The following is a 12,861-nucleotide window of genomic DNA, read 5'->3' as shown; positions in this document are numbered from 1 at the left end:
AACATCCCTGGGATTTTAGGCTTTCTACCACCGACCTCACCAACGGTTTTGGATGGAATTAGAGAAGGAGCTCTGCCCTTTCGTGAAAACCTGTTGCTTTCTGGTCCGCTCCCAACCACATCCATAGAAGCCAGGTCCCAACACATCTCCGAGGAAGGCGCGTCCTCGACGGCGCCTCTGTCTTTGCTGGTCGCGCCTGCTGTAGTGACTTCTGCTGCTGCGCCTGACACTGTAGCTACCGCGGTTCGAGTACATGGACCTTTCGCTTTCCCAGCAGCGCCGGCGGCGTTCTTAGGAGCCATTAAACTTTTCGGCGTTGGATGCTGAGTTGGTACCGCAATCCAGTGTGGGTCTTCCAGGAAGCTTGCTGTTGCCTGACCAAGGTGTATCGGAATGCAGTGAGCAGGCGAGAGCAGAGGCCGAAGACAACTGCTGCATTTCAAAGTCAGTGAGCTGATAGTCAGGCGGTAAGCCAAACGCTGATAAGTTTCCTGTACTCGCCGTAATTGCCGGAGCCGCTGATATCGCACAAAGTCATTTAGCATGGCCTACATGCAAGGTGTAGTGCGCTTTCCCAAATATAAAGAACCAGGAAGGTGGGGGAAAGTTTATCGGCAAGGAGCAGCAGACAGCCTCACTTGGACATCACTGCATCCGCCATATTGCCTCAAGCTCAAATCGCAACCACGGAGGCCGCAATGCTTATGCGTAGTGTTTTGGCGGGTGCTGCTGGCTGCAGCACATGCTGGAAAGGAAACAGTGGGCACCTGACATATCCTTGCATTACATGGCAGGCCCCATGTGGTGTTTGCCACATGGTGCAGGGATATGGAGGGGTCTCCATGGGCGCCCCCCAAAACCCACAGCTTAGAGTCAGGAAGGAAGGGGGGCCCTCTACATGCCCCCAAAGTCCCTTTCTGCCTGCTTTTTCATGGCGGGTTACCCACCATGAAAAGGCCGGCTGAAAGGGTCATCATAATCCCTACAGCAGTGCCTGGTAGGCACCGCCAAAATGATTCCCCTCCGATGCATCGGCAGGCTCAAGGAGCCATCGGATGCACGGTGGACAATCTTTCTGACTGCCAACCATCTGCCCACCATGATAAAATGGAGGGCAGATAACATGGTCCTGATGGCGGTGGGACCGCCACCGACAGGCTGTCATCATAATCAGCCTGAAGTGTCTCACTTACACTTCTATTGCTGCTGATATATTTCAAAGTGTGTAAAGCAAAGATGTCCATTGAATATTATATTAACAAGGAGATATACTAAATTATAGTTCAATGAGTTGAAGTAGGAGGAGAAAGCAACATAGCACCAAATCTACTTACACATAGTGCTACAGCTCTGTCCCTCAACACTGATGCTCTGTCACCCAGTCTAGCACCATGCACACACATTTGCCACATAGTGCAAAGGTGTGTGATGTCTAACATGAATTATCTACTAGGCTTGGACAATAACTGTACAAATACTATGCTTTGACATTCTTTAAGATTGGATTTGTGATATACAATGCAGCTCATTAGTAATGTGTTGAAACTAAGGAGAAATAAAAACATTTATCCTACTTATTTCCTGTTGCAAGAGTGTGTTATTTTTTGCCCCAACCTCTGTCTAACATGTTAATAAATAGAGCTATGCTTCAAAAGCCATTGAAATACTTTCATGGCTGTTTCTAGAGAGCAAATATTTTATCAAGATGTTGCACCGACTTGTGTCAAACCCCAGATTTCATTTTAATTTATGGTGTTTATTTCATTGTGTTTTCCATTGAAGTTCTTTTTTGCATCCATATATATGTCTTCTATTTGGTATTGAAATCGATGGCAACATTATTTTCGCTCAGAAATATATTTGGGGGATGACTAAACAGTTTGTGGGCATAAGGCAGGAAGTAAATGTGTATGCAAATGCGCCAATGCCATGTGATAACACAGTGTGAATTACCATGAACCACAAAGTATATATTTCTGCCATCTTCCATTCAGAAATACCAGGCAGGAAAATGGGTCCTAGGAGTCTACAATTTCATCACACATGACATTTTTTATGACATCACTGAAGGCATCTCAAATGACAATTGATGACATAACTGATCATAATTTAGGATACTTTTGTATGCATTACACAGTGAAAGAAAGGTATTGAAGTAAGTGCTCAATAGTTCAGCCATGTGCTTCTATTTAAATCAACATGTCAGGATGCGTGGTCAAGATGGCGGAGTGGTAGGACGCTAGTTCTTTAGCTCCTGCCTACCGCTCGCCTAGCACAGAACAGCATGGCCATCCCGGGGCTTACCTGGTGCAAGGCTTGATGTGGTGAGTTTCCAACGAAACCCAGTGCTTCGTTTGCGGCCCCCGTCCGGACGTTTGGCGGCGCCAGGACTACGGGACACGGTGAGTGCCCCCGGCCGCCATTGCCGCGTGGCTCCAACAACGCGGTGCCGCTCGGCGGATACCGAGGCCTGCGAACCCTTCTTGGCAGCCTACCCACCCCGGCCTGAACACTTCCACCTGGCCCAGCTGCAGAGGGATGGAAAAGTGATCCAGGGCAGCCGCTGTTGCCGCGCTCTGTGAACTTGCGAGGAGAAGGGTACGGACTTGCCCAGTTAGCCAGGCTTCCTGAAGCACCGGCCTTGTGTGTGCCCCGGCTGGCCCTGCAGACGGAGTGAACGGTAGCGCCTTACGGGTGGCGCCGGGGCCCTTGAAGAGTGCTTGCGCCTGCGTGGGGGGCCCTGGAGTAGGGCGCACCCATTGTGGCTGATTCTATACCGCCGGGAGTGCTCCTCCTGCCTGGGCCCTCACCCCTGGGGCCTGACTGCGCACCACACGGGCCACAACCAGGACCCGACCCAAAGACGGACTGCACCTGAGCCCCGGGGGATGGCAATCGGAGCGTGGAGGCCCTTTCACGCAGAGGGGGCCCACCGGAGGTTTTGATTTCCGGCCTGGTGGGAGCGGTAGGGGAATTCCATACCATTGACTTTTTGCCTGCGAGTACTTGGAGAGTGCACAGCTTCCCTCATTAAACCCCACGCAGGTGGCACTCTTGGACAAGGAGTTCGAACTGGAAGACATCATCACAGCCATTTCTCGCATCAAATTGGAGAAATCCCCTGGCCCGGACGGCTACTCGGCGGCTTTTTATAAAACTTTTTGCCATCAGGTCGCCCCCCTGCTTCGGGATCTTTTTAATTCCTTCACCCAACCGGGGACTATCCCAGAGGAGATGCTGGAAGCTTCAATAACTAATCCTGAAGCCCGGGAAAGATGCTACCAGTTGTAGCTTGTACCGGCCGATCTCTCTTATTACTATAGATATCAAACTATATACAAGCATATTGGCGGACGGCTGGCCTCTTATATGACATAACTGGTGGAGCCGGATCAGGGCGGCTTCATCACACAGCATCAAACCAGTGACAATACCAAACGGGTCCTTCATCTCATAGAAGCCGGGTCGCGTGTGCGGCGGGATTGCATGCTGCTAGCAATATTCGCAGAGAAGGCCTTAGGTCCACCGGCCCTACCTGGAGCAAGTTTTACATCAGTTTGGCCTTGGGAATGTCCTGCGTACCCGCATACTTAATTGCTACCGTTCGCCTAATGCCACGATGCGCGTCAACGGTCACATGTCCTCCCGACCCGACAGGGGTGCCCTCTTTCCCCCATTTTATTTGCACTCTACATGGAGCCGCTAACTCAGAGAATTAGACACCACGCTCTCATTGCAGGGATTAAATTTGGGGGGGATGTTCATAAGATTAGCTTATACGCAGATGATATTTTACTCTCCCTTACCGACCCCGTCCAATCACTCTGAGCTCTCTTTGTTGAATTGCACTGCTTAGCAAAGGTATCCAGGTTCAATATCAATGCCGATAAATCGGTTGCCTTTAACATTTCCCTGTCCGACTCGACTCTTACCTCCATCCAGGAGGAGCATCCCGTTCAGTGGTCCGACACTACGGTTCAATATTTGAGTGTACTCCTGGGCCCCAATATCCCTGCCACTGTCAATGTGAATTACACCAAGCTTCGCACGCAAATCCGTGGGGAACTCCGGAGATGGAAACACCACTCCCTATCCTTGCTAGGGAGGATCTAAGCTGTTAAAATGTTGCTTCTTCCCCAGATCCTAAATCTGTTTCAGACCCTTCCCTTACGCCCACCGGCAGGTTGGATCCAACAGAATCAGTCCGACCTGGCACGTTTTATCTGGCAGGGCCGCAAACCACGCTTCAAGCAGGTAATTGCAGTCCTCCCGCCGGAACATGGTGGAGGTGGAGTGCCCCTTTACTTCTACATGGCGCAGCTCTGCTACTTGGTGGAGTGGCACCGCCTGGAGTCTGGCAAGCACTGGTTGTCTCAGGACAAGGGATCCCCTTCCTCCTGAAACATCACCGGCCTCCTAACCGGTATGTGTCTTACATCACAGGCACTGTTATGGAGGCCTGGGACTGCGCCGCCACCAAGCATGAGTTGACGTCCTTTCCCTCCCCTTTGACCCCGCTGTTTAACAATCCTGACTTTGCCCCAGGATTGGATTCTAAAGCATTTGTGAATTGGAGGCGCTCTCCCTGCCGGTCCCTGGGGCACCTTTTTAACCTAAATGGTATCCTCTTATTATCACAAATGAGAGAAGACTATGGCATTTCTGAGACTGACAGGCTGCCCTACCTGCAGGTGCGACATTGGGCACTTCAACCACAGGTCCGACCTTGAGAGCAACAAAACCTCACCACTTATGAGAAGTGGCTGGTCACTCCCTCTTCTGATAAAAAGCTAGTCTCCGACTTATATAATCATCTCCTTGCAGCGAACATTTACACCTATCATGCCGGCAGGGCTCAGTGGGAACGGGTACTGGGGAGGGCTCTCTCTCATAAGGAATGGAGTGGCATATACTATAGGACCCGACATTCAGCCTGCCATGCAGGCCTCACTGAGACACTGACCAAAATCACCACCTATTGGTACCATACACCAGAGCGCCTCCACTGATTCGACTCCCAGATTAGTGACGCTGCTGGAGGGGGTGCGGGGAACTAGGCACACTAGAACACCTACTTTGGAGTTGTGATCTGCTTCATTCATACTGGACTGCAATCCTTGACTACATTGACTCCCATTTGAACACCCAACTCCCTTGCTTTCCCACATATACATATACACCTAGGGCTGCCCACCCCCTGAAATCGTGGCGGGCCGCCTTATTGCCATCACCCTAGGGGCGGCCACACAAAACATATAAGCACATTGGAGATCCCCTCAAGCCCCCCCACACTTGGGTTGGTTAAACAGATTGTGGATTATGCTCGGCATGGAGAAGTTATCTCTCACCTTGTTAGGCAGAGGAGAGAAGTTTCCCGAGCTGTGGCGACGCTTCTTGACTTTGCTTACTGGGAAATTTCGGGAGCAGAGCAGTCCCCGCTATCTGTGACTTCTTCGCTTGGCAGATACACCAATCCCTGAGCAGTGCAGCTTCAAATGCTTGCGGAACCCAAACTACGCTAAATTGTTAGCATTTTTTTCCGTTCTTCTTATGATTTGTGGACAGGGGGGAGGGGGAGCAGTTGTTCACCCTTCTGTGTTATATGTGAACTATATTGTTGAACAGCCCCTAGCAATTACTTAGTAAGATTATATTCGCTGACTCAAGAGTCTGTCTCGCTCTGTCTTGAAGGAGCAGGAGGTCCTGTTCCCCTTGTTATGTTTGATATGCTAATAAAGGGATTCAAACCATAAATCAACATGTCATAATACTGTGATGCAGCAATTTATTACTACTAATGAGAGGTAAACGAAATATTTCAAACTCTTTTAATATTAATACATTTATTGTATGTGTAACATATTAACCTTATCCATATATATACATGTTTTTAAGCATTAACATTATACATTATATGGACAGCCTGGGGCTGTTAGGAACTACACAATGTGAGTTGATTTGGGGTTGCTTTTATTAATTTTGTAATAGATTGCACTGTCTGTTTTTTCTCACCACTCTTTCACCTCACTTCCCCAGTTGGCCACAGCGCACCTCCAATCGGAGGGAAGTGGCATTTTTCTCTCATCATCCTCACTTCCTGTGGGCTCCATTCTCTGTGTGGTGGTATTAGTACTCTAGTGCTTTCCGTCCCAGACTACTAAAGACCACTTAGGAAGATCTAAGAAATATTTTCCTCCCTTGACAATCTTAATTTAGAGCTGTTTAATACAGCTCCAACAACTAGTTCTGCTCTCCTTAACTCTCCCTTACTCAACGAGGGGGAAGCTAAACTATTTGACTTCCCTTTCTTGTCTCATGAGCATACATAACTTGTCCTTGAGCGAATTACTTCTGGATCCCTTTGGAATCTTGCCTCCTGAAATTTAGGAAATTAGGAAGGGAGGTGATTGTCCCTCACCTTAGCTCCTCGCGCAATGTATTTCATCAGGGCAGTACCTTCTTACATGGAAAACAGCGGTGGTAAAACCTTTATTACAAAAGCTACGATGGATCCCTCTGAACCTAAACATAGGCCTATTTCTTTGCTACCTGTCCCTGCAAAGAACCTGGAGAAGCATCTAAACTTCCAACTCAGCTCCTAATTGGAGCAACATCATTTGCTTGATGGCTCCCAGCATGGGTTCAGTACTGGCCATAGCCCGGAAACTGCTTTACCTTCTGCAGTAAATAACATTAAGCATGGGCTGAAAATTAGTTCCGCTTGTGGAATTTGCAGATTTTCCACGATTTCGTGATCCGCGAATCTCGTGAAATCACGCTAAAATCCACGAATCCGCGAGCGGGACGAATTTTCAGCCAAGCACTTACACGGTTACAGCAGCAGGTGCAAAGGTTGAAGCAAATTTTTTGTAACCTTTAACAAAAGGGTTACAAAGAAATTAACTTCAACTTGGGCACCTCCTGCTGTAAGCCTGTAAGTGCTTCCTGGCACCTCGTTGACTATTAGCAACTATTCTCTGACCCTGCTCTGACTATTGAAGCAGGGTCAGAGAATAGTTACAAGTAGGCAATGAGGCGCCTGCCACAAAAATTAAACCTCAACAGGAATCACTGAGAGATATAAAAACAAGAACAACTAAATGAATGCCAATACTGTAGCTCCTAATTAACAGACCTTCGGTTTCTACATAGAAAGAATTAAACTTAATGTGAGGTATAGACTTTGAGATCAGTCAGAATGAATCACTTTTATTTTGTCATATATTTTTTCGCAATTTTTTGTTGGTTATGATTCATCAAATTGCACAAATAATATAGACCAAACAATACAAGGAGACAATTTAATAAAAATGACAATTTCATAAAATACACACTACCTCATTAGCTTTCATACATCGTTGATCAACATTAACATTCCAATCTCACATTCTCACACATACCACACATACACATGTCAATATTTACAATTTAATATCACGAAAAAGCAATTCGTTTACACCAAAGAAACTTTTTGATTGGTTTAGTTATTTTTAAACACAACAATGATTGTCTTAATATACGATAATCTTATGGTGTAGAGGGGCGGTCTACACGTTTCGAACCTCTAACTGGTGCGGGGTTCTCATCAAGGCCTCCCAGCTGTAGGGAAGAGAAATGAGATCTCTGTCACTGAACGTGAAGGGATGCATAATTGGACTAGCAGACCCTTCCTTATTCTGGCTCTTACCTTGGGATTGGAGTGTGCCCTATTAAATGAATATTTATATTATGTTGATATAAAAACAAGCATTTGCAATGCAATAGGTCTCGCATTAGGAAAGTTTGAGCTATTGGTCTTGTAAATGACAATTGTTTTTATTTATGTGTTGGTTTTGAAAATAGATGAAATAACCCCTCCCCTGCTGATGACGGAACCGCTCCGTCATCAGCTACGATTGGGCTGTGCTGATGACGGAGCGGTTCCGTCATGGCCCGGCCGCCGTGCCTGCGCGGCGCTGTTTTCGTGCATGCGCGGCCATTCTAATGAGCGGGGCGGGTCATGACGGAACCGCTCCGTCACCAGCACAGCTCAACCGTGGCTGGTGACGGAGCGGTTCTGTCACCACCATGCGGCCACCGCGCGGCCGCCCCGCCCCATTAGCGCTGCGGCGGAATAGAGTTAATATATTTGTCATTTACAATGCCAATAGTTATATAACTTTCGCAAATGTGACACCTATAGCATTTGTAATGCAACATGTTTTGTATTTACGTGACTTAGATGTATTGATATTACAAATTACAATGGCTTTTCATTTTTTCAAATAATTAATACTAAAATAAAAGTGATTTTAATGTATAATGGCAATAGCTCAAACTTTTGTAAATAACTTTTGTGAAGATTATGTTCAGTGTATTTTATTGTGGCGAAAATCCAAGAACAGAAGTGAAATATTAACATCTTTTTGTGACATTTGTAATAAAGCTTGAAACATTGAGAGAACATATTGTAACCAGTTGTTGTTAAATGGTTGCGCAGATTGATGCTGGGGTGGCGCTGAGTGGTGCTGTGGTGGTGTTGAGTGGTGCTGTGGTGATGCTGAGTGGTGCTGAGTGATACTGGGACGGTGCTGAGTGATGCTGGGGTGGTGCTGAGTGGTGCTGTGGTGATGCCGAGTGATGCTGTGGGGGTGTTGAGTGATGCTGTGGTGGTGCTGAGTGGTGCTGTGGTGGTGCTGAGTGATAATGTGGTGGTGCTGAGTGATGCTGTGGTGGCGTTGAGTGGTGCTGTGGTGGTGGTGAGTGGTGCTGTGGTGGTGCTGAGTAATAATGTGGTAGTGCTGAGTGGTGCTGTGGTGGTGCTGAGTGATGCAGTGGTGTTGCTGAGTGATGCTGTGGTGGCACTGAGTGGTGCTGTGGTGGTACTCAGTGGTGCTGTGGTGGTGCTGAGTGATGCTGTGGTAGTGCTGAGTGGTGCTGTGGTGGTGCTGAGTGATAATGTGGTGGTGCTGAGTGATAATGTTGTGGTGCTGAGTGATGCTGGGGTAGCGCTGAGTGATGATGTAGTGATGCAGAGGGCAGACAGGCACAAAAGCAGTCTAACAAAGGGCAGAAGGGCAGAAAAACAATGGAAAAACGAGTCTAACAGAGGACAGAAGGGCACAAAAAACGAGTCGAACAGAGGGCAGAAGGGCAGAAAAACAAGGGAAAAACGAGTCTAACAGAGGGCAGAAGGCACAAAAAACGATTCTAACAGGGGGCAGAAAGGCACAAAAACGAGTCTAACAGAGGGTAGAAGGGCACAAAAAACGAGTCTAACAGAGGGCAGAAGGGCAGAAAAACAATGGAATAACAGAGGGCAGAAGGGCACAAAAAACGAGTCTAACAGAGGGCAGAAGGGCAGAAAAACAAGGGAAAAACGAGTCTATCAGAGGGCAGAAGGGCACAAAAAACGAGTCTAACAGGGGCAGAAGGGCAGAAAAACAAGGGAAAAACGAGTCTAACAGAGAGCAGAAGGGCAGAAAAACAAGGGAAAACGAGTCTAACAGAAGGGCACAAAAAACGAGTCTAACAGGGGGCAGAATGAATCCCTCCCTGCGAGTTTGTCAACGAACATGCCACCTTTTTGTGCAATACCTCTACTCAACTGGAGTACTTTCTAATGTCTAATCAGTAAGTGCTCCCTCGTTGGCTAAATGTATAGGGGCAGATATACAATAACTGGCACATCCTCAGGGATGCGCCAGATATTGTGCGCCGCAGCTCCGCCACCCATGGTCCGCCGCATTTACAATGTGGCGCACCATGTGGTAAAAATGGCACAGATGCGTCACGCATCTGTGCCGTAAAAGCAGCGCATTGCTGGAGCTGCGTCGCAAGCGCAACGCAGCTCAAGCAATGCTCTTGGGGGCCCTATCTCCCTAATGCTGCGTCAAGCCTTGCGCCTGCTTCAAGCAGGCACAGGGTTTTGACGTGGCATTGGCCTAAAAGTGACTGAGTGAAATCTTGTAGATTTCACTCAGCCACTATTAGGAGGCGTTCCTGCGCAGTAACGCCCTCCCCTGCGCCAGAACGCCTCCTGATGGCGCAGGGCTTTACAAGGTGACGCATCTCTCAGATGCATCACATTGGTAATACCCATCACCATGGCACATCTTTTGTGCTGCTGCTGCGTCACAACAGTGGCGCAAGCGGCTTGTAAATCTGCCCCATAGTGCTTTTACTACACTGCAGCTGCGGAAAGGCCCGGAATATGTGTCTCCAGTGACCATGTGTGCCTGTGCCAGTGTTACAGGCACACATGGTCACTGGAGACAAATCTTCTGGCCCTTTACGCAGCTGCAGTGTAGTAAAAGCACTATACATTTACCCAATGAGGGAGCACTAGTAGAAAGTACTTCAGGGCAAATCGCAAAAAAATCTGCGATTTTGCGGGAAAATTCGCAAATTCTCCGATTTTTTTGCGATTTCGCCCATGCTTAAATAACATACGTACTCAAGTAGATGATGGGTACACCGCTCTTTTAATTCTCCTAGACCTAACTGCCACCTTTGATACCACCTTGCTCACAAGTTTGGTGGGCCATCTCAAAGAAACTGGTGCTTTGTCCTCATTTCTTACTGCTCAGTCACAAAAGGTCAAGCTGGATCAATTCTACTCTGATGCCACTCACACGTTCTGTGGAGTCCCACAGGGTTCCTCAATGAGTCCAACCTTATTCAACATCTATGTCGCCAAGGTTCTTAAATATTTTGGGCAGGAGGCTCTGTCCTATGTGGATGATACACAAATGATTGTGTCAATCACCAATAGCATTGAGACATTCGCTGCAAATTTCAAAAGCTGCATCCGGGCTGTGGCCTCCTGGATGGTAGACAACTACCTAGGACACAATAGTGACAAGACAGAAGTCCTGATTTTTGGCAGTCAACAATATACATGGTCCCCCCATTTCTGGTGGCCTGAAATTCTCGGCTCATGCCCCCGTGGAGCTCCAGCAGCAAAGAATATCTGTGTGATAGTTGATAGCTCTCTCTCGTTTGACCCCCAGATCAACAGAGTGCTTTCCGCCTGTTTTGGTGTCATCAGGATCCTGAGAAAGATATTTACATCTCTCTCCCTTTCCTCTCGAAAGCAGGCAGAAGATACCCTGGTTCTGTTCGGATTGGATTATTGTAATGCCCCTTACCTGGACATCAAAAAGGGATCCATTGATAAATTGCAGCTTGTACAGAATGCAGCGGAAAGAATTGTGATGGATCTTCCAAAATTCCACCCAGTTTTGGCATCTATTGTACGCTGCGCTGGTTTCCGTTAAAAAAGAGAATTTTGTTCAAGGCCCTTTGTCTTGTTCATAAGGCTCTTCGTAATTCGGGTTCTGAAGGTATTAAAATGTTCTTCCAATGGTATGTCCCTAAAAAACAACTGCATTCTGACAGCAAACATTGGTTGGTATTCACCAGGCTCAGGAGGGCCAGGTGGGAGGAAGAGCTTTTTCTGTTGCTGCCTCTAAGCTTTAGAATTCCCTCCATTATCGGTCTCCGGGCAAGAGTCTCACTTCTGTTTTGTAAGGCATTTAAAACATGGCTCTTCACACTTTCACTGTTAGGCTCCTTATTCTGATTCCTACGACCGCCTGTTCTATCTGCAGTGCCTTTGGGCAACGTTTGAATTCTATAAGACCAATATCCATTTGTTCATTCATCAATTAAGCCAAAAGTAATATTAAAACAATTGCAGCCTTATTATAACAGTACAATCCGGGACAGACATTGTTCTAAGTAAGACTTTGCGCGATGATGATGATGTGCCCCTTTCATGCATTGGTAGGGGCAGTAGGGCTGATGACAGCTTTTATTTAGAAGATCCTGTAACAGTGAGTTAGTGTCTTGTTCACCACATCTGTCCCCCAAGTGTGTGATCCATTTATGTTTTGAATTATTACATTACACCACTATTGATGGCACCACCTGGGGTAAAGGGCTAGAGGTTTATTGAATGAATGGGAAGGGGGAGTTGGGGAAAGGTGAAACAAAACAAACGCAACATTAATCAAGTCAATGAGCGGTATATCGTCACATCTGTTGCACAGTTCAGTTATTAAATGTATTGCAAACAGTCCTTCAGCACCAGAGTCCTAAATTAGCCTTTGTTACCTAGGATTAGAAAATAAAATAGGGAGTACTCACAAAGTTCTACAAAATAGTATTGTTAAGAAAAGACAAATGATAATACATATTTAAATTCCAAAATGGATGGGGCATCTGCAGTCTTCTTCTTAATGCCTGTCTTGTGTGCAGTGCTGCACCAGTAGATGACGGATCCTTCCCCTTGTTGTGTCAGATTGGCCCATCCTGCAAGAGGGCTTCAAATCACAATTCTTAAGACACAAAACTCGAGATATCGACCATTTCTCAATGAAAAGTTAGCACTTCTTAATTGTAATAAGGTAACGCAAAATACATCGTAGAGTTTTTCACTACCAGAGCATGTATATTTTAAAGGTATATGAACACATTTCAAAATGCAATAACCTCTGCCTGTTCAGCACCTACCCGTGGTGTGACATATGTATTGAAAAGGAAGGCTTATGCCTGGCAAGAAGGTTTATTTTGCCAGTTTGAAATGCAAGTTAATACAGAAAAAGCAGGCTTTCAATGGCCTGAGACATGTTTAAAAACCTACGTAAGTGGGCGGCACCATAAGTGCTGCATTTTCAAGAATAGCATTTTATTTACAGGCCGTGCATACATCCAGTACCACATTACTAGGGACTTACAAGTAAACTAAATGTGCCAAGTAGGTATAATGAATACTACTCTGTTAAGGGGAACAACAACAATCATTTTATCACTGGTTAGCAATGGTGAATTACAAAGAGTGCTAAGGCCAATTAAAATGAGAATAGCAAATGGCAAAAT

This window comes from Lissotriton vulgaris, chromosome 4_2, assembly GCF_964263255.1.
Source record: "Lissotriton vulgaris chromosome 4_2, aLisVul1.2, whole genome shotgun sequence".
Lineage (NCBI taxonomy): Eukaryota > Metazoa > Chordata > Amphibia > Caudata > Salamandridae > Lissotriton > Lissotriton vulgaris.
The sequence above is the reverse complement of the archived record's forward strand: the minus strand, read 5'-3'. Positions refer to the sequence as shown.